This window comes from Malania oleifera, chromosome 2 (assembly GCF_029873635.1).
Source record: "Malania oleifera isolate guangnan ecotype guangnan chromosome 2, ASM2987363v1, whole genome shotgun sequence".
Taxonomy (NCBI): Eukaryota; Viridiplantae; Streptophyta; class Magnoliopsida; order Santalales; family Ximeniaceae; genus Malania; species Malania oleifera.
The window spans coordinates 265,437-291,465 of record NC_080418.1 but is presented as its reverse complement, the minus strand read 5'-3'; the positions used below and the strand labels follow the sequence as shown (position 1 = coordinate 291,465).

Below are 26,029 nucleotides of genomic sequence, written 5' to 3'. Positions count from 1 at the left end.
CCATGGTGTTTGGCTAAAATATACAACCTTAGAAACATTTATAGTTATTCAACTAATAAGGCAAATGTTAGATAAAACAATCTGGTCCATTATAGCTCCACAAAATATTCTGCAAACAAGTAGTAGACACCACCAGAAGCTTGGATCAGCAGCAGCTTCAGGTTGGCCCCACATAACCCATTGATATTTTTTTTTGACAGAAAAAGGACTTCATTAGTTAGAAGAGAAGAATGTACAATGATGAGGATAAGAAATCCCAAAAAAATGCGAAATGAAGAATACAATCAAAACAATAAAGCCATCCAGTCCTGTTGGGCATCCTCAAAACATATACTCCTAAAATAGCTTGTACTAAACACCCAAAGAGATGCCAAATACCAAATCCTCTCCCAAAAGCAAGCTAGATGACAACCTGTTCCCATTTAAAAATTCATGAGTTTTACTCCAATCCCCCACATAACTTCAAAGAGCACACACTGCCACAAAGCAGATAAAAGAAACAACCCAAAACTCATCAACCGCCTCCGAGCAGACCCAATCCCGCCCAAATAAACCAAACAATCTACTCCAAATGCCCCAAGACAATGGAAGTGCGGAAATAGATGAGGTGTGGTCCCAGCACTATTAAAACATAATACGCACGCATCTAGGAACAATGCCTTAAAAGGCCTCCTACTCTTTAACATATCGCTGGTGTAAACTATATTAAGGGCCACCAACCAAACAACAGCTTTGATCTCAGAGGGACCTTTGACTCTCAAATACAATGATGAAGGATAAAAGGCACATTAGACATGATATGACGGCTAAAAAAGGACTTACAAGAGAATTCATCCAAAGAACCCAAAACCCATTCCCTAGCATCCCTTCTATTAGAAACCTGAACTCCCTCCAACACACGCACAACAAAGAAGCAAGCTCTTCCAACTCTCTATCATTTCGACCTATTCTAAGATAAAAATCCCAAGAACCATTCCCCACTATAGAATTAGGGAAATAAATGAAGAGATGACAATACTTAGGTTTATGAAAAAAAAATTGAAGAGGCCTAAGCAGGCGTTGAAGAGTTGGAATATGGAAGTTTATGGACATATTAGGGCCAAAAACTCTAGTATTTTAGGAGGCAATGTTGGATAGGGAAGAGGATGAGGGAAATTTGATGGAGCATGTGAAGGCTAAGAGGGTATTGCTGAAAAGCAAGGTGGACGAGATGCTATTTAGGGAGGTAAGGAGTTGCAATCAGAAGACAAAATTTAAATGGATTAGGGAGGGTGATTGCAATTCCAACTTTTTCCGTAGATTGGCTAATAAGGTGAGAAGGAATTTTATTAGGAATAGGTGGGGGGTGGGGGGATGAGCTTATCTCTGATACTTATTTGATAGGAAATGAAATCACTAATTTTTTTTCTCAAGCTTTTTTGAGTAAGAGGATGAGTTTAGACCTATCATTGAGGATTTGGAGGATTCCAATTTCCAGCAAGCAGGATATTTGGTAGGAGAGACCTTTGAGAAGAGTGAAGTGAGGTGATGGTGTTTAAAATGCAGAGGGATAAGACTTTGAGTCAACATGGTTTTATTATAGCGTTCTTTAGAATAGTTGGGATGTCATTAGGAAGGATTTGATGAAGAACTTTAATGAGTTCTATTGTAATGAGATTGTGGGTAAAAACATTTATTCTACCTTCATCACTTTGGTGCCAAGAAGATTCAGCTGATTAAGGCTGCTGATATTCAGCCTATAAGTCTCATTACTAGTGTATGCAAGATGATTGCTCAAATTCTTGTGTATAGGCTGAATTTTGTGATTGGAGGCTTTATATTTCAAGCTCCAAGTGCTTTTCTGGGGGCCCAAGGGGGTGTAAGAAGGATGCTATTTTAGTAGCAAATGATGTTGCGGAGGATGTGAAATTTTGTTCAAACTAGATTTTGAAAAAGCTGATCGAGTGAGTTGGAATTTCCTTGATAAAGTTATGGCTAGAAAGGGACTTAGGAAGAGATGGAGGAAATGGATGAGGGGATGCTTGGCTAATGCTTCTTTTCAGTCATTATTAATGGTCAACCTGAGTCTTGGTTTAGGTTGTCAAAGGATGCTATACAAGGAGATCCACTTTCTTATTTGTTTGTTCTAGTGGTTGATACTTTGAGTAAGTTAATCGATAAGGAAGATGGGGGTCTTGACAGTGTGTTAGGAGTGGGGAATGAGGGCGTAGTGGTGTCTCATCTTCAGTTTGCACATGACATGATTATTTCTTAAATGATCATGAGGAGTATTTTTCAAATGTCTTAACAATCTTACAAATTTTTAAGAAGGTTTCGAGCTTGAAAATAAGTTTGACGACTAGTGGGATAGCCAGTAATAACTTCAGTGAGTCCAGAACTTTATATTTTACCTCTTTGTAGCTTGTTGTAGCACATTGGGAGTGGCCTTTGGCATACTTGGGGATTCCTTTGGGATGAATAATCCTAGGTTTGTTGGGTTTTGAGCTCTAAACATGGAGAAAGTACCTAAGCAGCTTGATGAGTGTAAGGGGGCTCTTTTTTCTCTAGGCACCCATATTACACTCATTATTCCTGTCACTCTAGCATTCGTTTATGTTTGTCCATTTTTGGTGCCCCTATAGCTGTTGCTAGGAGGAATCGAGAGAGAATGAGCGATTTCCTTTGATCTGGAGTTGGAGAGAGGATCATTTGGTAAGCTGGAACATAGTGTGTAGGTCTAAGTAACAGGTGGGGTTTGGGTCTTCGTAATTTGGTGTCAAACAGTGTTTTATAAAGTGTAGGTGTAACTGTGTAAGGAGCGGCATTTTAAGGTGTTGAGGCATACGCCCTTCAGAACTTAATTCTTTATCTGAAAAATATAAAAATAGATTAAGTATACCAGAACTAATATGAAATTATATACATATATATATATATACAGAAAAAGGATAAAATTAATTAAGAGAATAGAAGAGTACAAAAAAGGAGCATAAGAAATCCTCCTTAGAAAGTGAAGGAAATAAAAATCAAAACACTGCCTGCCAGTCGCTCTGTAGATCTGAAAAGGAAAATCCTCTGAAGCAACCAGTAGCAAAAGCCCACAATGAGGCCTATCCCAAAGCAACTAAAAAAGACATTTTCTTCCCCATGAATATATGTGCATTTCCCTCCAGCCAGACCCCTCACAAAACAGGAAAAAACCAGCACCTCCAGGATGCCGAACCATCCCTACTCCCAAATCTAGAAAAATAAGAGAGCCAAAAGATTCTCCAACAACTCCATAAACACCCACTTCTCTCAAGAAAAATAAAATAAAATAAAATAAATTATTCCTTGCCCTCCATGAGAAAAGAAAAATGAAGAAACATGTGAGAAACTGATTCTGAATTGTCAAAACATAAGCAACATACATCTGGAGATAGAGGCTTAAAAGGACTCCTATACTACAACAGATTGTTAGTGTTAACTCTATTAAGAACATAAAGGAACAATCTACAAACTAAAGAACAAAAGAGAAAAAACCATCACAAACTAGCACTCCAACACATAATGCTAACTGCGCTGAAAAACAGAAAAGCTCACCCTCACTCCCCTTAAAAATCACTTGTCCCACACACCGAAAATAAGTCAAATAATGTATCTTTTCCCAAACCAGCACCTGATCTGACTCCTTCCCTAGGAAAATGCGCATGCATTATGCACTATCCACAATCCCCAAAAAACTGTGAAAAAGGCACATTTCCAAAGTGCTTCCCTTTCCTTTTTCCAACTAAATCCAGCAAAAGTCGCTGCCAAAAAATCCTCCACTGTCTTAGAACTCACCCAACATTCGCCTAAAATACCAAATAGCTTATTCCAAACACTCCAAGCATAGTCACAACGAATCAACAGATGTGATGATGATTCTGATCCATTAAAGCAGAGAACACATATGTCTGGAGATATAGCCTTTAAAGGTCTCATAATCTGCAGCAAGTTATTGGCATTAATTCTATCAAGTGCAACCAACCAAATAAAAGCCTTAATTTTAAAGAGACATTGGCCTTCCAAATGGAACTATACAGCAGAAAAGAAAATTTTGACCTATTCAAAATTCACAACAATATTTACATGAATAAACCCCCGAAGGATCCAAAGACTAAGACCGCTTATCCTCCTCTAAAGAAAAACAACAATTATTCAACAAGACTAGCAAAGAGGATAACTCTCCCATCTCCCTATCATTTAATGATCTCCGGAAGTGGAAATCCAAAGAAGGCAAAGGAAATAGACTCATCCTGCCCTGAGCTTAGGTGAAAAAGGCGTGGAAAAGAGGTGGGCAAAACTACATTCCCCAACCAAGGATCTTTCTAAATCTCCAATTAGTATCCCACCCATTCTCATCTAATCCATATTACTTTAAACAACCAAATGCCATGGAGAGGAATTCTTTAGCGAAAACTGCCAAAACCACTCCAAAAGGGTCCAATACGGCAATACCCAAAAAACCCTCCTATTCAGACCTACCCACTCCCCAACTAACCAAATGATCCCTACTACCCCTACCCCCAACCACAAAATATCCCTCATAATCGTCTCAACCTTATTAGCAACCCCTGCCAGAATCTTAAAAATTGAAAAAAAGAAATATAGAAGGATACTAGAAAGACAGGCCTGAATAGGAGCAACTGTACCACCAAGAGGACAAAAGTCACCTTTCCACCCATCCAATCTCTTAGAAACCCTTTCAACCACAAAATCCCAAAAATTAGCAAATCTAGGCTTACCCCCCAAAGGAACCCCAATATAAGATAGCGGCCAATCCAAAACACTACACCCCACCTCCACAAAAAGCACCCTAACATTCTCAACAGCCATATTGATAGCCACAATACCGCTCTTACCTATATTAATCTTAAGCCTTCTCAAAAATGTAGAGACGCAAAATACTCTCAAAGGATGGTTTATGATCCTCTAGAAAAAAGATAGTACATCAACAAACTAAAGGTGTGAAACAATGACCCTCTCTCTCCCGTCTCCAAGCATTTCACTAAACCTCTATCCACTGCCCTATCAACCATCCTACTCAAAGAATCATCCACTAAAACAAACAAAAAAGGGGAAAAAGGGTCTCCTTGTGTAATCCCTTTCGTAGCCTTAAAGCAAGGTTTAGACTCACCATTTACTAATACCAAGTAGCTCACATTAAGGAAATAGCCTATAATCCAACGCCGCCACCTCTGTCCAAACCCCTTCCTCACAAAGATTTTATCTAGGAACTCCTAGCACACTCGATCATAAGCTCTTTCAAAATCTTGTTTAAAGATGATACACTTCTTCTTCCTTCCGCAAATATCCTCCACAACCTCAATAGCAACAAAAACGGCATCCACAATTTTCCTATTTTTGGAAAGTTTCAAATATGTTTAGTCAACTTTCCTATTTTTCTAAGAGAATCTCGGATGTAAATGTGTGAATATCCTAGAATATTTAGTTTCCTTAAAAGTTAGCATCTTTGGTTCTTTCCTTCTTGGTTCTTTCCTTCTATTCTTCTACTATACATCTATTTATACAAACCTGTACCTATGTTACGATTAATGAGAATTATTTCGACAAGAAGCTATCTCATTCTAGATGGTATCAGAGCTAGGTCCGGCTCTTGGCCTAGAATAAACCCCAGTTTCCTTTGGTGGCTCCAATCTGACCCTAATCTCTATAGGGTTTTCTTCCTTGTTCAACTCTACCCTAATCTCTTATGTTGCTGTAGCCATGGCTAAACAGGAAACCAAACCTGAAACCAAACCTACCCATTCTGAACTTTACTCTGTCCAAATCACCAATATACGATTGAATGAGGCCAACTTCCTACGGTGGTCACAATCTGTCAGGATGTATATTCGTGGAAGAGGGAAGATAGGGTACTTGACTGGTGAAGCTAAGGAGCCCGAAAGATAGAACCATCTTATGCTATAGGGGAAACTGAAAATTCCATGGTGATGGCATGGCTCGTGAATGCTATGGATGAAGAGATTAGTGCAAATTACATGGGCTATTCTACTGTAAAGGAACTCTGGGACAATGTGAGTCAGATGTACTTTGACCTTGGGAATTACTCACAAATTTATGAACTGCAGCAGAAGATGAGCAATATTTATCAAGGAGACGGCAGTGTAACAAGGAATTTCAACGTTCTTAAGGGCCTATGGCAAGATCTGGATTTATTCAATGATTATGAATGGAAAAATCCTACTGATTGCAATCACAATAAGAAGATGGGGGAGAATGCAAGAATTTTTAAATTCATGGCTAGACTTAATGATGAGTTTGATGAAGCAAGTGGAAGAATCCTAGGGAGACAGCCTCAACCCCCACTCAGAGAAGTATTTTCTAAAGTACGACGAGAAGATTGTCGAAGGAGTGTGATGATGAAGAAAAAGGAGGATTAGACTGGAAAATTCTGCTCTTCTTGCTGCTAATAATCCTGCTCCTCATGTTGCTGGTAACACAAATTTGGCTACTGTCAATATTTCTACACAACGGCCTTACTCTAATCAAACGAGGTTAGAAGATAAGCCTCGAGTATGGTGTGACTATTGCAATAAGCCACGCCACACGCAAAGCCATCAAACTGGAAGAGCAACAAATATGGACCCTCTAGCAGCAATCATGCAGTCCCTAAAGCCAATGAAGCTAATTCCCTAAGTGCTGAGCAGGTGGATCATCTTCTTCAACTGCTGAAATCTACGGATCATCTTCTTCAACTGCTGAAATCTACTTCTGTCTCTGGTCTTTCTACTGGTTCATTGGCTCAAACAGGTGATAACTCTAGTGCCTACCCTTGTTGCTTAAATCTTGCACCATGGATTATTGATTCTAGTGCATCTGATCACATGACCAATACCTCACAATTGTTTCAATTTTATTCTCCTTGTTCTGGTAATAAAAAAATTAGAATCGCAGATGGAAGTTTTTCATCCATTGCTGGAACAGGTTTTGTCCAAATCTCTGAAAAAATAGAACTCAAATTTGTCTTTCACATCCCTAAACTTACTTGTAACCTGCTGTCTGTTAGTAAACTCTCACAAGATTCTAATTGTTGTGTCATTTTCTTTGATTCCCATTGTGAATTTCAGGACCAGCTCTCAGGAAGGATGATTGGAAGTGCTAGGACGATTGATGGACTCTACTACTTCAGTGAGACTTTATTCAACAATAAACAAGCTCGGGGTTTGAGTAGTAGTACTAGCTCTGTTTCAGTACGCAAACAAATAATGCTTTGGCATCTGAGACTGGGACATCCTAGTTTTCAATATTTAAGACATTTGTTTCATAGCTTATTTTTAAAAAACTGGATTGCAATTCTCTTCATTGTGATCTTTGCCACATATCCAAAAGTCGCCGAAGCACCTATAAATCAAAAGCTTATCATTCTTCCAAACCTTTTTATTTAATTCATAGTGATGTTTGGGGTCCCTCAAAAATCACTACTACCTCTGGTAAGAAATGGTTTGTTACGTTTATTGATGATCATACATGTTTGTGTTGGGTGTACTTATTGAGTGACAAATCTGAGGTTGAAAACTTTTTTCGGGATTATTATAATATGGTTGAAACCCAGTTCCAAACGAAAATCGGTATTCTTAGAAATGATAATGGTACACAATATTTTAGCAAATGTTTAGGAACGTTTCTTTCAACAAAGTGTATTCAATATCAATCTACTTGTCAAGACACCCCACAACAAAAAGGCATCGCTGAGAGAAAAAATCGCCATTTGTTAGAGGTTGCACGGGCCCTAATATTTTCAATGCAAGTTCCTAAATATCTATGGGGTGATGCTATTTTAACTGCATGTTATCTCATTAATAGGATGCCTACTCGAGTGCTAAAATACATCACTCCCTTAGATTGCCTAAAAAAATTGTTCCCTAAATGTCAGATAACATTAGACATACCACTAAAAGTGTTTGGATGCACTGTTTTTGTTCATATACCTACCAATCTTCGATCCAAGCTTGATCCTAGGGCAGAAAAATGTGCTTTCCTTGGATATGCTCCTAATTAAAAAGGGTACAAATGTTTTAACCCTCTGACCAGAAAAATTCATATCAGTATGGATGTTGTTTTTATTGAAAACCAGCCCTCTTTTGGCCATAACTATCTTCCAGGGGAGAAAAAGGAAACTGAAGATGAGTTCTGGCAAACCTCTAAGCCTTTTCCAAATTTTTTCCTTGACATTGACATCCACTCTTTAAAGGGTCAGGAAACTGATACTTTAACTGGCGAAAATAATGGAAATCCTAGTCTACCTATACAAGGCATACCTAATTCACAAACAGAGGGAGAAGTACTATCAAATATTCCCTCATCTGAGCTTCGTGTTTATACCAGAAGAAGATATCATCAGAATAATAGAGCCCTTTCTTCAAATCTAGAGCAAGGCCAATCATCATCACCTACACAAGTTGGTCCTCCTTCACATACTCTAGATACTTTTTCTTCTCCAGATCCTTGTTTTGATAATTCTTCTAATCTTGATCTGCCCATTGCTCATAGGAAAGGAGTTAGAACCTGTACCACACATCCTATTTCCAACCATCTATCCTATCAACGACTCTCCAATTCTCATAAGACCTTTACTTCAAATGTTTCTCATCTGTTTATTCCAAGAACCATTCAAGAAGCACTAGATCACCCAGAGTGGAGACTAGTTGTTCAAAAAGAGATGGATGCACTAATTGCTAACGGCACTTGGGAAATTGGTGACCTCTTGGAGGGGAAGAAGATTGTTGGCTGTAAAATAGGTTTTTACAGTAAAACTCAAGGCTTATGGGAGTATAGAAAGGTACAAAGCAAGACTTGAGGCGAAGAGTTCACTCAGACATACGGAGTTAACTACCAGGAAACATTTGCCCCTATAGCCAAGATGAACTCAATCCGTATGTTGCTCTCTCTAGCAACTCACTCTAACTGGCCCTTATATCAACTAGATGTGATGAATGCCTTCTTAAATGGAGACATAGAGGAGGAAGTCTTTATGGATCTACCGCCGAGATTTGAAGGGAAAGGTGGCAAAGGCAAGGTTTGCAGATTAAGGAAATCATTGTATGGACTCAAACAATCTCCTAGAGCCTTGTTTGAGCGCTTTGGGAAGGTAGTAAAGAGTCCTAGCTACTACCAAGGTCAAGCCGATCATACAATGTTCTATAGACACACGAGTGAAGGTAAAATGGCTATCCTTATTGTCTATGTAGATGATATAATTCTAAGAGGTGATGATAGCAATGAGCTAGAGAGGTTAAAGAAGATCCTTGCTCAAAAATTTGAGATCAAAGACTTAGGCAACTTGAAGTATTTTCTTGGTATGGAATTTGCAAGGTTAAAGAAAGGAATTTTTGTTTCCCAATGCAAGTATGTGCTTGATTTACGTGGAGAAATAGGTCTGCTAGGGTGAAAAGCAGCAGAAACACCTATAGAACCAAACATAAAACTCCAACCAACTAAGGCTGAAGAATTGATCAACAGAGAGCAATACAAAATATTGGTAGGGAAACTCCTTTATCTCTCTCATACACCTCCTGACATAGCCTTTGCAACAAGCGTGGTAAGTCAATTTATGCACTCACCAGGACCCGAGCATTTTGATGTTGTGTATAGGATTCTAAGGTACCTAAAAGGGACTCCACGTAAAGGTTTATTATTTGGAGGACATGGGAATTTACAGGTTGAAGTATATACTAATGCAGATTGGGTTGGAAGTAACACTAATAGAAGATCAACTTCTGGCTATTGCACCTTTGTTGGAGGAAACCTAGTAACATGGCGCAGCAAGAAAAAAAATGTGGTGGCGAGGAGTAGTGCAAAGGCAGAATTTAGGGTTGTTGCTCATGGAATTTGTGAAGCACTATGGATCAAAAGGTTGCTAGAAGAATTAAAGGTTACTAATTCATTACCAATAAAACTGTATTGTGACAATAAAGCTGCAATAGCTATCGCTCACAATCCAGTTCTTCATGATAGAACTAAACACGTGGAGGTAGACAAGCATTTTATCAAGGAGAAAATAGATAAGGGAGTAATCTGTCTGCCATATATCTCGACAACTAAGCAAGTAGCAGACATACTGACAAAGGGACTGCCAAAGAAACAGTTTAAAAACTTCATTAGCAAGCTGGCCATGGAAGATATCTTCTAGCCAGCTTGAGGGGGAGTGTTGGAAAGTTTCAAATCTGTTTAGTCAACTTTCCTATTTTTCTAAGAGAATCTCAGATGTAAATATGTGAATATCCTAGAATATTTAGTTTCCTTAGAAGTTAGCACCTTTGGTTCTTTGCTTCTTGGTTCTTTCCTTCTATTCTTCTGCTGTACATCTATTTATACAGAACTGTACCTATGTTACGATTAATGAGAATTATTTCCACAAGAAGCTATGCCATTCTAGACCTACCCCACAAAAGCACTCTAAGCCTTAGAAATAGTCCTATGAGGCATCTTACTCAGCCTATTAGCTAATACTTTAGTCATGATTTTATAAACTCTGGAAACTAGGCTAATAGGTCTATAGTCCAAGATCACAATAGATTTATTCTTCTTCGGTATGATCCAACAATCTTGAAAGAAAGCCATATTAAAATCGTCCAGTCATAGAGCTTTATCCCTCTCCATCCCAAATATCGTGGCTCTCACTTCCTCTTCCTCGAAAGGTCTTTCCAAATAACCCACCTCCTCACTAGATAAAGGGTCCCACTCTAATCCTTCAATCATAGGTCTCCCAACATCCTCGTCACAATACAAATTAGAATAGAACATAGTGATTTCAGCAGGAATTTGGCTCTGGTCCATTATAATAAATGCCTTATCCATTTCCAACTCCCCGATCAAATTCTTCCTCATTTTCCCTGTTGCTATCCTATGAAAAAATCTAAAATTACAATCACCATCTATAATCCATTTAAACTTCATCTCTTGCCTCCAACTTCTCATTTCCTTGCTTTTCCTTCAAAAGTTTTTCCAATTAACTCACCTCCTCACCAGATAGAGTCCCACCCTAATCCTTCAATCATAGGTTTCCTAACATCCTCGTCACAAAACAAATTAGGATAGAACTTAGCGATTTCAGCAGGAATTTGACTCTGATATGTTATAATAACCCCCCCTATCCACTTCCAACTCCCCAATCAAATTCTTCCTCATTTTCATCTCCTAAAATACTCGTCACAATATAAATTAGAATAGAACTTAGTGATTTCAGCAAGAATTTGACTCTGATCCATTATAATAACCCCCCTATCCACTTCCAACTCCCCAATCAAATTCTTCCTCATTTTCGTCACCTAAAATACTCGTCACATTCAAATTATAAAACTTAGTGATTTCAGCAAGAATTTGACTCTGATCTGTTATAATAACCACCTATCCACTTCCAACTCCTTGATCAAATTCTTCCTCATTTTCCTTATCTATATCCTATGAAAAATCTAAAATTACAATCACCATCTCTAATCCATTTAAACTTCATCTCTTGCCTCCAACTTGTAATTTAGCTGCTTTGAATAAAATGCATTTAACCAAGCTACTTTATAATTGCAATAATTATAACTAGCTGGCTTAAAATTTTTCTTAAAAGATTTTTTTTGTATACAAAGACTGATTCCAGTCTTATTGTATTTCCCACACTGGAACAGTGTTTTGAAAGTTTCATTTAAAGTGGAAAAACCAAGAATGGTTAAAATTTCTTAAATAAAATGCATTAAACCAAGCCGCTTTATAATCAAGCTAATTATAACCAGCTGGTTTAAAGTTTTTCTTAAAAGATTTTTCTGTATATACAAAGAATGATTCCAGTCTGTGTGAGAAAGAACTTTCAGAATTTCCACAATACTAAAGGTAATTTTGTTTCATCATATTTGTCAATATGATGTCTCGAGATTAAGGAGTCTGTATCCACAAGGATAAATTCATAAAAGGTTTGGGTTTTTTCCAAGGGTTGTGGGAAAGAAATGGAATCTGGGCAGAAACAAAGATCTCGCAACTTTTGTAGGGTTGTCATTTGCAAATCCGGGCTTAATAATAGCTATGGCTAAAACAAGTTCTTTGGGTATATAGGGGTCCTTTTTCTGAGGATTGGAAACAATGGGGGATTTGGAAGAAGATGGTTTGCTATTTGGTGTGGATGGCTCTTTGAGAGTAAGTTTGTTCTGGTTCAAAGATGAAGAAGATGGGATAGCATAATCATCTAAGGTCTTCTATCTACCTAAAGCTTGTTTCACTGTATCATTTCTTGAAGATTCAACTTTAGATCCTCCCCTTTTTAAAACAACTCTCCGACCACTCATATTTGTGCGAGGTTAGGATGCTTGCCCTGCAAGAATTCTCTTATAAGAAAGTGTGGCAAGAAGTTTGATTCTACTTTAATAAATTCGATTTCAAAACTAAAGCTTGAAAGAATCACTTGCCATCCAGCAAAGATTTGCTTAGAGACACGATTCTTAATATCTTTGTCTAAAACATCTTTTGCTGTTTTACAATCAATTTAGAGTAAAAGCATTTTGCTAAAAGAATCATCTTGAAATTTTCGTATGCATAAGACTAGATAAAATCTCCTTTTTAATGGTTGAATAATTTAACTGAAGATCAGACCAACAACTTGAATGGTACTTGACTAAAAACACTTTTCCATCAAGATGTTATTTAAGAATACTTAGAATCCTAAATTTGAAGCATATGTTTCCACTATCATGAACGCATTAGGATGGGGTAAACTCAAACAAGGCAAAGATTTAACTCGATTTTTAATCTTTCTGATAATATTTGTATGGTCATGAGACCAAGCTAGAGGATTTCTTCCTAATTCTTTGAAATAAGGGCTTACATATTCTTCTTAAATTAGGGAAAAAGTTTGATATGCAGTAAAGAAATGCTGAGAATCTTTGAAGCTGATTTTTATCTTTAATTTCATCAGTAAATTTGTGAACAAAGTCCAAAGTCCTCTGAATTGGTTTAATCATTCCTTCGGATATTTCATGCCTAAGAAATCTAATTTTTGTTTGGAAGAGTTTTATTTTCAGGGCAAATAAGACTAATCAAATTTTCTTTATTATGTAAAGAAAATTTTGAAGATGTTTAAAGTGTTGTTTAATTGATTCTGAGAAGATTAATACATCATCAATATAGACTAGTCAAAAGGTTCTATAAGGAGTGAATATTTCACTCATAATATTTTGAAATTCAGATGGAGCATTTTTAAAACCAAAAAACATTACATTCCATTCAAACTATCCAAAGGGGACATTAAAAGGTAGTTTTAGATTTGTCATCTTCAGCAATTTGAATTCGCCAAAATCTAGATTTCATGTCAAATTTTGAAAAGATTATCACTAAGTGAAGTATTACTAGAGGATCTCTTTTATTTGGAATAGGGTATCTAATCCAATTTAGTACTTTATTTAAAGGTTTATAGCTAATGACAAGCCTAGGAGCACCTCTTTCGATTTCGGAAACTTTATTAACATTAAATGCTAAGCAATTCCATGGTGATTTAGATTCTCTAATAAGATTTTTATCTAATAAAGATTGGATATCTTTTTTACAATATCCTAACAATTCTTGGTTCATTAGTACCGGTCTTGCCTTTGTTGGAATATTCCTTTCATGAAAGTCTTTTTCATATGGAAGTTTGGCAACATGCTTTTTCAGACTCCAAAAAGCATTAGGAAGATCAGAGCAAGCTTCTTTCTCAAGATGGGCTTTAAATTTTTCATATTTTATTCATAATTTTAGGCGATTGAAGTTGTTCTTCTGTTCTTCTTATTTGAATTTCTTTATTAAAATATTGAATATGTATGTTCTTATTTTCAATAAGATTGACTGTATTAAGTTCTTTTCTTTTAACAGGATTGATGAAGTCAAAACATATTCCATTAATCTTTGTCTTTATGCCTTCAAAGTCAGCAATAAAAGGATAGATTAATATTAGAAAGGGAGTTCCCAAGATTACTCCAAAGTTTAAGTTTTTTACAAGAATAAAAGGCGTTTCTAGGCAGATATCATTATTGCAAATTTGTGCCTTCGGTATTTTGTATTTAATATTACGTCTAGTTTGATTTACTGAATATAGTCGTTCACTTGTTTTTTCAAAGAATTGGGTTGGTATAAGTCCTTCTCAGATACAATTTAAGTCTGCTCCTGAGACAACTAAGGTTTTCTAAAACAAAGTTTGGTTCAATGCGAAGCTTGATTCAGAACCATTCATGAAAATTGATTTTTGACGCAAGACTTACAAAAGTTGGAAGGCTTTCTTCATTTTCATTTTCATTTTCTTTTAAGATTTCTTTTTTTCCTTGGGAATCTCAAGATGTGTTATCAAGGCTAAGAATTTAGTTTTAATTTCGGTATTTTCTTGCTGAAAATCTTCATTTTTATATTATAATTCTTTAATTTGTTCTCTTTTTAATTCCAATTTGAAGATCATTAATTGAGATAGCCCTAGTGATTTTACTGTTCTTCTCAATTATTTTTTTTAGATTATAAAAGAATGGTTTAGTTTCTTCCCCTTGTTCTAAGATTTTCTCAAGATATTTTTTTTTGAGTCTTGTATTTTCTATTTCTTCAATAGGATTTATTAAGATTATTTTATCTTTGGAAATAACATTTATTGTTTTTATGTTGCAAATACAAGGCCCTATGCATTCACAGTTTTCTTCAAAAGATTCAGAATTGGTATTGATCGAGTCCATTTCCAAGTCTAATTCAAAAGAGGACAACTCATCACTTCGATTTTTTTCATTCATCAGATTAAAGATTTTTTTTCACTAAGTTCTTCTATTCCAAGATTGTTAATATTTTGTTTAAGCCTACATTGAGATTTATAATGTCCTTGTTTTCCACATTTAACATAGGATTGGAGCAGATTGTTGCCTAGAAGGTTGATCGAGAAACCTCCACCCAAAGGTGCTATTGCCAACGAATTTACTGTCCGTCCCCATTGTGAAAGTTACATTTTTCAGTTTTCTTTTCATTTTTTCTTATCAAAAGTTTGTGATGGATGTTTTGGCTTATAAGTTTTTCTTTAAATTTTTTGACCTTTTTCTCTAGAAGATGGAGCTTGAATTTTCCCACAACCATATTGTGCACAAACAATCCTAGCTCTTTTTTACTTTGCTTGAGTTTAGATGTCATTTTGGCTTTAAATTTAAGACCTACACAAATGGCAAAAGCTTCTTGACTAATAAGGTTAATAAGTTCTTCAAATGTAAGATTGGCATAAGGAATACTTCCTCCGACTTTTGCTCTAATCCTTTCTCTAACTTTTTCTGCAAAAAATTTGGTCGACCATAAATAAATTTTTCTTTCCAGTAAGGTTGTGCGCCAATGAGGAAGAGTGAGCTAGTTAGGGGCAAACCTAAAATAACTTGGGAGAATATAGTGAGTAAGGATTTAATATCCCTGAATATGTCAAAAAAAATGGACCATGATCGCATAAATTAACAGAAAAGGATTCATATAGCCGACCCCACCTAGTGGGACTTAAGGCTTGGTTTTGTTGTTGTTGTTGTAGTAAGGTTGTAGGGCATCAGCCCTACTGTAAAGTTTAAATAGGAATATATCTTTGTACCATCTAAGTCTTGTAATTTTGGGCAAGTTTGTCAAAACTTTAGAAGTTATCCCTTGATATTGTAAAGGTTTACCAACAAAGTGCTTTAAGATTGCAAAGAAAAGGGTTGATACTACATCATCATTGGGATTTTCTTCAGTTTTGACTTTGCTTAAGATGAATTTTCTTTCTTCTTCAGTAACATAATTATCCCATCATCATTTAAGTTGTTCTATAAAGCCTATGCTTATGGTTTCAGGAACTTGACAATCATTGTTTCCTTGAGCCCTATTGGCTGTGGCTGCTACAATAATTCTTGCAAAGTATTTAAAATTTGTTGTTCATATTTTCCATCTACATTCCATTCATAGATTTCTTTTCCTGAGTACGAAGATGCTGCTTGTAAATGTCTTTCTTCGATTTGAAGGTCATGTGGAGTTGGTCTAGGGTAATAGTTTTCCTTGTGTCCTCTATAAAGTAGGTTAACTTCTAAGGTTTCTTCTAGTTTTGTGATCACATTAATCCTTGGGGTTGAGGATTTACAAATGTTAAGATCAGCAAGTGTTTTCAAAATTTCTTCGAGTAAAGAATCTACAGGCTTGAGTTTAGGCAAATGGTTAACTTGGATAGGAGTAAGATTTATCAAAGGCCAATTTTTATCTATGGTTGGGAGTCTTCCCGGAGATTTTGGAATTGGATATCATCAAATTTAATTTCGCTTCAGGAGGGTTGACAGGCTATGGTATGTAAGATTTGATTTGTAAAATTGTTTTGTTGTTGAAGATTTTCGACATCTCTAATGGTTACTTCATATGTTTCTACATTAGTAAGTTCAATTGTTTTAAAAGGTGAGGCTATTATCTCAATTCCTTTAATTTTAAGCTTGTATTCTTCTAAGGGAGGATGGACAAAGGAGATGACTTTTCAATCAAATATCTTCCAAGTTTTTAAGTATAGAGATATAACATTTTAAAGACTTATTTTCTTGTTTTGGTTATTCTAATTGATACCAAGTAATACTTTGTTATTAATAATATAATTATACCATGAAGATTGAAGAGAATCTAACTCTTCTTGTGTGTGTGAGGATATAATATTTGTCAAATTTCATTGATAGTGTTCTAAAAAGTTTGTTTGTAAGAATTCATCATTAAGTTCAGAGTCTTCTTTAAGATTTTCTGGTCTAGATAAGACATATAATTGGTTAGAGGATTTTCGTGTTTGTTCATCATCTAAAGCTTGAGATTGTGTTATTGAGGAATAAGATTTAGATCTTTGAAAGTTTGGAATAGGAAGATTAGGTTCAAAGTCCACTCCCTTAAGTTCTACTTCTGGAGCTAGATTATCCTACTAAAAGTTCTATCAACAGATGCAGAGGATTGGGAAAATTTATTTTTAAAAAAATCAACTAAGCTTGTCCCATCTGTGTCTTTTAATACTGTAAAAGAATCTAAGACTTGAGGTTGTCTAGGGACATAAGCATTACTCCAATCCCATCGCAGGTTGGTACTATGATCTTTCCATGGTAAAAGTTTTGGCGCTAAGGTTGTAGAGTTTTCATTATTGGCTTGGAAAAGAGGTGTTCTTACTTTTGAGGAATGAGCAACGTAATTAATATTTAAGGTTGTATTCATGGCTTTATAAAAACTCTAAAAATAACTACTATTGGTTTCAAATCTTGATCCATTTCATAGCCTTTTCGTTTGAATATCTAAGACTAGAGATTTACATTGAGATTGGTCTGAAACAAAATCTACAACGAAGTCCGAGAAACAGTCAAAATAGACTAGTCCAAAAGCAAAGTTTGATTAGATTATTCCTACGATATATGACTCAAAATCATGATTCCTAGCATCTCTAAGACAAGCACTAATTGGCCAATCAAGACCCTTTCTATGCAAAGGTTTAATTCCTACTTGAACTGCTCCTACATGAAAATAGTTAAAGTTTCTCTACAGGTAAAGATCTTTATTTGAAAAAAGATGATTGGGAAAATGGGAATTTTGGAATTCCCTTTTTGGTTCCAAAGATCCTTTAAGATATATTTTCTTGATATCAAGATTGGGAAGATTCCGATTTTGAAGATATTTTTCCATATTTAAGATTGAAATAGAAAGTTGAATTAACTTTTTTCTTGATTTCAAGATCTTCAAGCTTCTTTTCAATTTCGTCTTCTACTTTGGTAGAGCTTGACCTAGAGTTTGACACCTTAATGGACTTTCTAATCATATTACTCACAATGTAGGACTATTGAACAAATTAAAATTACCTTAATCCTATTGTGCTACCTATGTGACCACCACCGAGACCACCCTAAACACAAACGGGCTAACCAACGAACTTATTAGCTGACCAACGCAAGACACCCACACAAATAGTGATTAAGACAATAATAACTTGTAACAATGAGTGATACAACACAAGCTATATGATTAAATATGCAAATTAAAAGATCAAGGCAAAAGGAACCTAGGACCTGCGGGTTATGACTCTAATGCCAAAATGCTTTTAGGATTGATCAAAACAAAATCAAATTTAAAAAGGCTTTGATGAAATATAAGTTTGAAATACAAAGTTTTATTAATTTATACAAAGAAATATTACAAAGCTTAAAATACTTACAGGAAATAAAAAAATATCACACTTCTTTATCTTTCTTACAAAAGTTCTCTCCAAAATTCTCTCCCTCACTAAACAAGTGCTTTGAAAGATTATTTTCCTCATATAGAATGATGCAATTTATTAGTGTTTTAAAAGGCGAAGGTGTAAGGCAAGGGGTTTTACCCCTAGTAAGGCAAGGCACCTCCCTCGCTCTCTCTCCCCCCTTGTGATCTCTTTCTGCCGAACAAATGGGATAGATGTCATGCAGTGGAAGAAAGGTCCTTGAAATGGAGGTTACAAAGATGAGAGAAGACACTGGTACTTCACGTGTTAAGGATCTGTCAAGTCCTTGACATGGAGAGAGATCACTCAAGAAGACAAAGTCACTAGAGTAGGAAGATTTGGAGTCGATTGATCATTTAAAACGTTGACGAAGGTCCTAAGAGAGGATCGTTCATTAATGCAGGCATCATGATTTGAATAATTTCAACAAACAAATAACCAAGAACCCTAATATCTACATTCTGTGCACAATCTATAATGTGTATGCATCTCTGGTGAAGGCGTAAAAGTGTGCTTTTGGGGTCAAAGCGTATGCCTAGCGCAAGACGGCGCATGCCTTTAGGGATTTTCGCCTTTATAACTACGCCTTGGTGTGTTTTGGGTAGGAAAAGCAAGGTGCGCCCAAATAATGTCATTTAAAACACTGCTATTTATAGAATAAAAGATAGTCGAAATTAAGATAGCTTGAAGCCTGGGGAAAATGGAATAAGATGATGAAGACACTTGGACAGTACAAATTGAATGGAATCTTTTAAAGTTGTTGTCTTTGCTGGCAAGATTAAACATGGAGATACATGGTCCAAAATGAAAGGCATCTATAAAGTTTTGTTAACAAGACAAAAGTTTGTCGTGAGCTAGATGGCAGAATGTGACATCTTCATAATGGTCCAAAAACATCATAATCGTCATCGGGATCCCTAAGGCCAGAAGTTTGCTCTCTATCTTCATGATCTAAATCAGAATCAAGACTGGAAGTTGTTGCATGGAGAATTGCTCTATAGTCTTTTTTGAAAGATGCACTTGCTAACAAAGCTTGAATTTTGCTTTTGGCATTGAGAAAATTTGATGCTTCAGGAGAAGACGATAGAGAAAGTATGTTCTCAAAATTGCTGATAAAATTTTTTACTCCTTCTAAGATAAAATCTATCAAGATCAGTCAGAGTAGTCCACCACTTTACTTTAAATTGTCTTACTAAAGATAGGGCAAACTCATAAGATTTAACTTGAACATAGTCACAAGAAATAATTCAAGGAACTTTGAATCCAGCATGGAATTTGTAGTAATAATAAAGATGGGACAAACTAATAAGAATTTTTTGGTAGTAGCAGTAGTAGTAGCAGTAAAGATGGGGCAAAATCATAAGACTTAACTTGGACATAGTCCCAAGAAATAATCCAAGGAACTTTGAAGCTAACATGGAAGTTGTAGTAGTATTAGGGAACCTTGAAAATAACATGGAATTTAGTAGTAATAAAGATGGGGCTAACTATAATAATTTTTCGTTAGGATTTGAAGTAGTAATTGGGGACTTTGAATCTAACATGATATTTGTAGTAGTAACAGAGAACTTTGAATCTAACATGGAATTTGTAGTAGTAATAAAGATAGGGTAAACTCATAAGAATTTTTTGGTAGTTAGTAGTAGTAGTAGTAGTAGTAGTATTTGTAGTAGTTACAGGGAACTTTGAATCTAACATGGAATTTGTAGTTGTAATAAAGATGGGCCAAACTCATATGGAATTTGTAAGAGTACGAACTCATAAGAATTTTTTGGTAGCAGTGGTGGTAGTAGCTTCAGGAAAAGGCGATGAAGAAAGTCTCTTATAGTAGTAGTAGTAGTAGTAGCAGCTTCAAAAGAAGGCGATGCAGAAAGTCTCTTCTTAGAATTAGTAGTAGTAGTTGTTGTAGTAGCTTCAACAGAAGATGATGAAGAAAGTATCTTCTCAGAATTGCCGAGAAAATTTTTTACTCCTGCTGGATAGTCTATCAAGATCAGTCATATTAGTCCACCACTTTACTTTAAACTGGCTCGCAAAAGATGGGGCTAACTCAAAAGATTTAACTTGAACATAGTCCCAAGAATTTGTAGTAGCAATAAAGATGGGTGAACTCATAAGAATTTTTTGTAGTAGTATTTTTTAATCTTCTCCTCATTTTTCACTTCCAAGTTCAATCTTTCATTTTGGATTTCATTAAACATTGTATCAAAATATCTTTGCCACCCCTCTTTTATGCCTTCTTTTCTAACTAAGACATTATCATTCTCGCCCTTTATACATTTTACATCATCTAAATTTTTGCATTTTCTTTCTCTAGCTCTAGCAAGTATATAAATGTCTTTTTCTCCTTCTTTTGAATCTTATCTAGTATATAAAGTATCATAAGCTCTATGTTTAGATTCAATGCTTCACTAATACTCTTTTTTACATTTTTTCTCGCCTCTTTATATTTTCCAAAATTTTATATAGTTTTAAATTTTTTTTCATATTTTATACCATTTTCTTTTCGTCTTAACGGCCTTTTAGACTTCTCGATCCCACCACCAAATTTCTTTACTACCCAAGTATTTTCCTTTGGATAAACCTAAAACCTCTTTTGCTATCCTTACGATAGAATTGGCCATTTTAATCCAAACAGTATTTGCATCTACCTAACTGCCTACTGTCCAATTACACTCTTTGATGATTTTATCTTTGAATTTTACTATATTACCACCTTTAAAGCTCCACCATCTAGTCCTCTTTTGTTTTACTCTCTCTTCCATTTTTTAATATGTATATCTAATACTAGTTGTGGAGCCAAACTTTCACCTAGGATAACTTTACAATTTTTTTTTTATAAGTAATAAATTTATTGATATCAAAATGAACACCAAATACACAAGGAGTGTACATGGGGGTAAACAACTCAAAAACAGAAATTACAAGAATCTAATAACTCAAAACCAGAAGAAAATGATTGGTTTCACAAAGCAGCCAACCAATCCATCAAAGTTGTAAAGAAAAATAGCTTCAGGTCTGAAATGAATCTTTCCTTATCTTCAAAACACCTACTATTTCTCTCCCTCCAAAGACACCACAATAAACATTGAGGAACTATCAACCAAATAAACCCATTTTGATAATGACCAAATCTGCCTTGCCAACATGCTAGAAGTCTCACTACAGATTGCGGCATAACCCAGCTCACTCCAAACAAATCCAACACCTAGGATAACTTTACAATTCTTACAAGATAGATGATCCCCGTTCCTATTTAAGAAGAAATCTATTTGACCTTTATTATACCCAACTTGAAAGTTATTAAGTGTTCTACTCTCTTTTTATAAAGCAAGTATTCAATATAACCAAATCATAAGACATGGCAAAATCTAAGATTGTATCATTGGCCTCATTTTTATCTACATATTCATGGCCTCCATGTATCCTATCATAGCCTATATAATCCTTTTTAATGTTTCATTCAAATCAGCTTCTATGAAAGTCTTTTTAAACATTGGTATCCCTTGTAAATACTATCCATATCTTCCCAAAATTGTCTTTTAAGATTTTCTGCTAAGCCTATTTGGGGAGCAAACACACTAATGATGTTCACTATTGTCGGGCCTAAAGCTTCCTAATTTTAATGATCATATCCCCATTTCTTTTAACATCAACTACATTATCCTTTAGGTCTTTGTCTACAATAATTCCCACTTAGTTTTTATGTTTTTCTTTACCAGTGCACCAAAGTTTAAATCTTTATTTTTCAATTTCTCTAGCTTTCTCTCCAACCCATTTCATATCTTAAAGGTAGATTAAGTTAATTTTCCTTTTAAACATTATTTCCCCTATTCCGTACTTTTTCCCGGAAGAGTCCCTATATTCCAAGTTGCTAATCTAATCTTAGTTTCTCGTGCTAACTTATTAGCCTTCTTCCTTCTATACTAACCTGGTCTATTCTCTTGACCTAGGTGAATTTGGCAAGAATTCATGATAATGAGATCTGAAAAAGTCTTATGTTGGCTGTCAGCTACCTAACACTACCCTGCTCCTTTATCCGGACTTGAGACCCGCTGCGTGTACAAGGATAGTTTGTGTTAGAAAGGCGAAGTACACAAGATTCATACAAAAATCCTTTTCACTTGAACAAACAAGCAAAAAAAATCTATATACTACTCATTTATCAAACAAGATTCAGTAGTAACCTCATCCTCTCTACTCCGATTCCCTAATTATATTCCTCCTCCTCCTCTTACCAATAGCCATCCTGTGAAAAATTTTTGAATTACACTCATCACCCACTTAAATTTGTCTTTTTGCCTTCAACTCCTTATTTCCCCAAAAATGACCTCCCCAAACTCATTTTTCAACAAACCCACCTAACCTTGACACAATCCAAAAGAACCCCTTCTACTTCCTTCCTATCCAACAAATCAAGCTCACCTAAAATATTATTTTTCTTAACCCAAACATTCCCTAAAACTTCAATGTTCCCCTTTTTTTTTAACTCCTCTTTTAAACACCAAAGTTTTTTCACCAAACTTAAACCTTCCCAACCCTCAACCTTCTCCCCTCCAAATATCCCCAACCAAAGAAAGAAAGAACTTATGACCAGACCACATATTTTTGGATTCTAACAAAATAAGAAAATGATCCACATTAGCACAGTCAAGACCATTTGTGGAAGGTTTGGGAACTCATCCTCCCACTCACTTGAAAACAAGAACCTATGTAAATGACTTGCTACATTTTATCCACTCCCCCTCCCCCTAAAATTAACCAAGAAAATAAGGCATTACGCAAAGGAAGATCCCTTGTCCAACAATACTTAATAAACCTACCAAACTTCAACATACTCAAAGTAATTAATATGAAAATTTTTAAAACAAATTATAAATTATGTTGTCTAATTTTTAAAAATGAAAAAATAGTTTAGAAGAGAATTTTGTTGTCTGAAATAAGACAACCGCATGTCTTCACACCTGGTAAATAAGAACTAAGGACACAAAAAAGGGTACAGGCACAGCTCATTGCTGGGCTTAGAGAACCATGCCTAACAGCAAAAGGGCGGAGACAAAAAAAGTTGTCAAAGCAGTCTCCCTAGAGAAGATAAGCTTCGTTGAAGAGAGGCTACTTTGTTCAGGAGGATGCTCCATTGAGGAGGGGTTGTGGAATGAAGGGCATTCATGCACTAAGTTGTTGTTTTTAAAGAAAAAATGAAAAATGGGAAAAAAAATGGCTTGAGGGAAGGGGCCTACCCAGCTTCAAAAGGTGCGTGCTAAGAGTTTTGCATTTTAAAATACACCTTGAGGCATTTTTCCTTGAAAATGCATTCCAGTGCACCTTGACACTTGTATTTAGAAATATCGCTCTTTTGGGGAAATGGCTATGGTGGTTACCTTTAGAGTAAAACTCCTAACACAAAGTCATTAAAATTTAAAAATTTGGTATGCACAGGAATCAAAGGGATGCAAATAAAGAGATAAGATATTCCTTTGAGAGTCCTTAAGGTATCTTTCACAACCTTACTCTCTTTATATCCCGTTTACTAAACTCACTCTTGGTAACAAGTCTCACGTTAATTTTTGCAAATATATTTGGATGGGTGATTCATCTATGTTTTCTTTTCCCTATCTTTGTCGCCTATCCCCATTGCGCAACAAGGTTATCTCCTCTTCCTTAATGGGGAAAACTTTTCTTGGGATTTCCATTTTCATGGTCTCTTAATCATAGGAGATAGATGAACTCTCAAACCTTGTTGGGTTTGCGTACGGTTTCTATCCATCTAATAGGAAGGACAATCTGTTGTGGTCTCTTCTTTCTTCAAGGGAGTTCTCTTGTTGGTCTTTCTTCAATCATGTTTCAAATAAATGTGCACTCTGAGCCTTATGATTGTGTTTGGAAAGCCAAAATTCCCTCAAAGATTAAAGTTTTTATTTGGTTGGTTGTTCTTAATATAGTTAACACCAAAAGTCTAGAAGGCCCTTTAAGGCTTTAACTCCAGATGTGTAATCTCCTTGATTTGATAGTTCAGAATTAGCTTCTAATCCTTTGTTGCACTATCCTTTTTATTTGAATGTTTGGAATTAGAATTTGGGTATGCTTAGGAGAGTTGGGTACATCCTTGGGCAGTTGAATTACCAAAGAAATAAATTTTCTAGGACAAGCATGGGTAATAGATACATAGCAACTGTAGTCGATCTCTGGGCATTAAACCAGACCTAACTAAAATCCTGGTTTCTAATCTTAATCTTTATTCAATCATCTTTCCCAATGTTTCAACTGACTCAAAGTTCACTACAATAGTTCTTACAAATTTGAATATCTCATTTATTTTAGAATATAGGAGATGAAGCTCTTTTCCTACATTCATCTAACATTTTCTTAGTTCCAATAATTTTGCAAATAAAATCTAGTAAACCATATTTCTTTTCAATCTCCTAAGCATATCCAAACTTCATTTAGGATGCCATCTAGTCGTACAACTTTTCCATTTCTATTTCCATTTTCTTGGATGCTTTCTTAGCCTTCATTGACTCGAATTTGCTAGATAAATTTCAAACTTTTTTACTTTTCATAATTCGTGAATTCTAGGTTAAAGCTCATCACTAATAGATAATCAAAATAAGTTTATCATATTTCTTTTATACCTTCTTCTTTGACTTAAACACTATCATCTTCATTTTTATTTTTATTTTTATTTTTGATAATAAAAGAAGAATTCATTAATAAAATAAGAATATACAGCTAGGAGAATAAGACATCTCCTTAACAAAGTCTAGAAAATCCAGATAAAAAACACAAAAGAAAAACCTAAAGACTAACGAAAAAAAGAGGAAAAACATGCACGAACTAACACTTCAACACATAATGCCAATTGTGCTGCATATCAAAAATGCTCGCCCCCTCAAAATTCCCTTGTCGCACACACCAAAGAGAAGCCAAATAGTGTATCTTTTCCCAAACCAGTAACTAAGATGACTTTTTCCCTAGGAAAATGCACACATTACACTCCATCCACAACCCCCAAAATCCACACTGCCAAAAAATCCTCCACTGTCTTAGAACTCACCCAACATTCGCCTAAAATACCAAATAACTTATTCCAAACACTCCAAGCATAGTCACAATGAATGAACAAATGCGACCTTGTTTTCACCTAGTCTCTACTCCTTTCCCTATCCATAGCAAGTTTGAATGTCATTTGCCATTCCTTAGCATCTAGTCTAGCATATAATTATTATATGCTCTAAATTTAGCTTCACTAACATTTTTTTCTGCATTTTCTCGACTCTTTGTACTTTTCGAAGTTCCCATAATTCCACATTGTTGTTTGTATTAAACCACGTTCTTCTTCTTTCAGCTACTTTATGAACATCCTAATACCACCACCAATTCTTTTTACTAGTCATAGACCTTCCTTCACATCAACCTAAAACTCCTTTCCCAATTTCTCTAATATAACAACCGATTCTATTCCAAACAGTGTTAGTGTCTAAGTAATCAGTTTTTGTCCACTCACCTTATTTTATCTTCAAGGTTTATAATATTTTCTCTCTTTTGGTTCCACCATCTAGTTCTTATACATTGATCCATTATCCTTTCCCTTCAATTTTTTCACGCTTATCTATAACACTATTACTTCATGTTGTATAGTACGAATTTCGTCAAGACTAAATTTAGATCTTTACATCATAAACAATCTACCTTCCTAGTATAACATGCACAAGACTATTATTTTGTCCATCTTGAAATTTAAGGTCTAAGCATGCTTTTCTCTTCTTAAGTACACGTGCGTTGTTATAAGATCATATAACATAGCGAACTCTAGGA

At 35.4% G+C, this 26,029-nt stretch overlaps 1 protein-coding gene across 5 annotated transcripts in view; it reads right to left on the bottom strand.

Moving 5' to 3' along the window:
- Positions 1-26,029, bottom strand: part of LOC131148996 (uncharacterized) — a 94,742-nt gene that overhangs the window by 48,206 nt on the left and 20,507 nt on the right. The gene's annotated exons all lie outside the window — the stretch shown is intronic.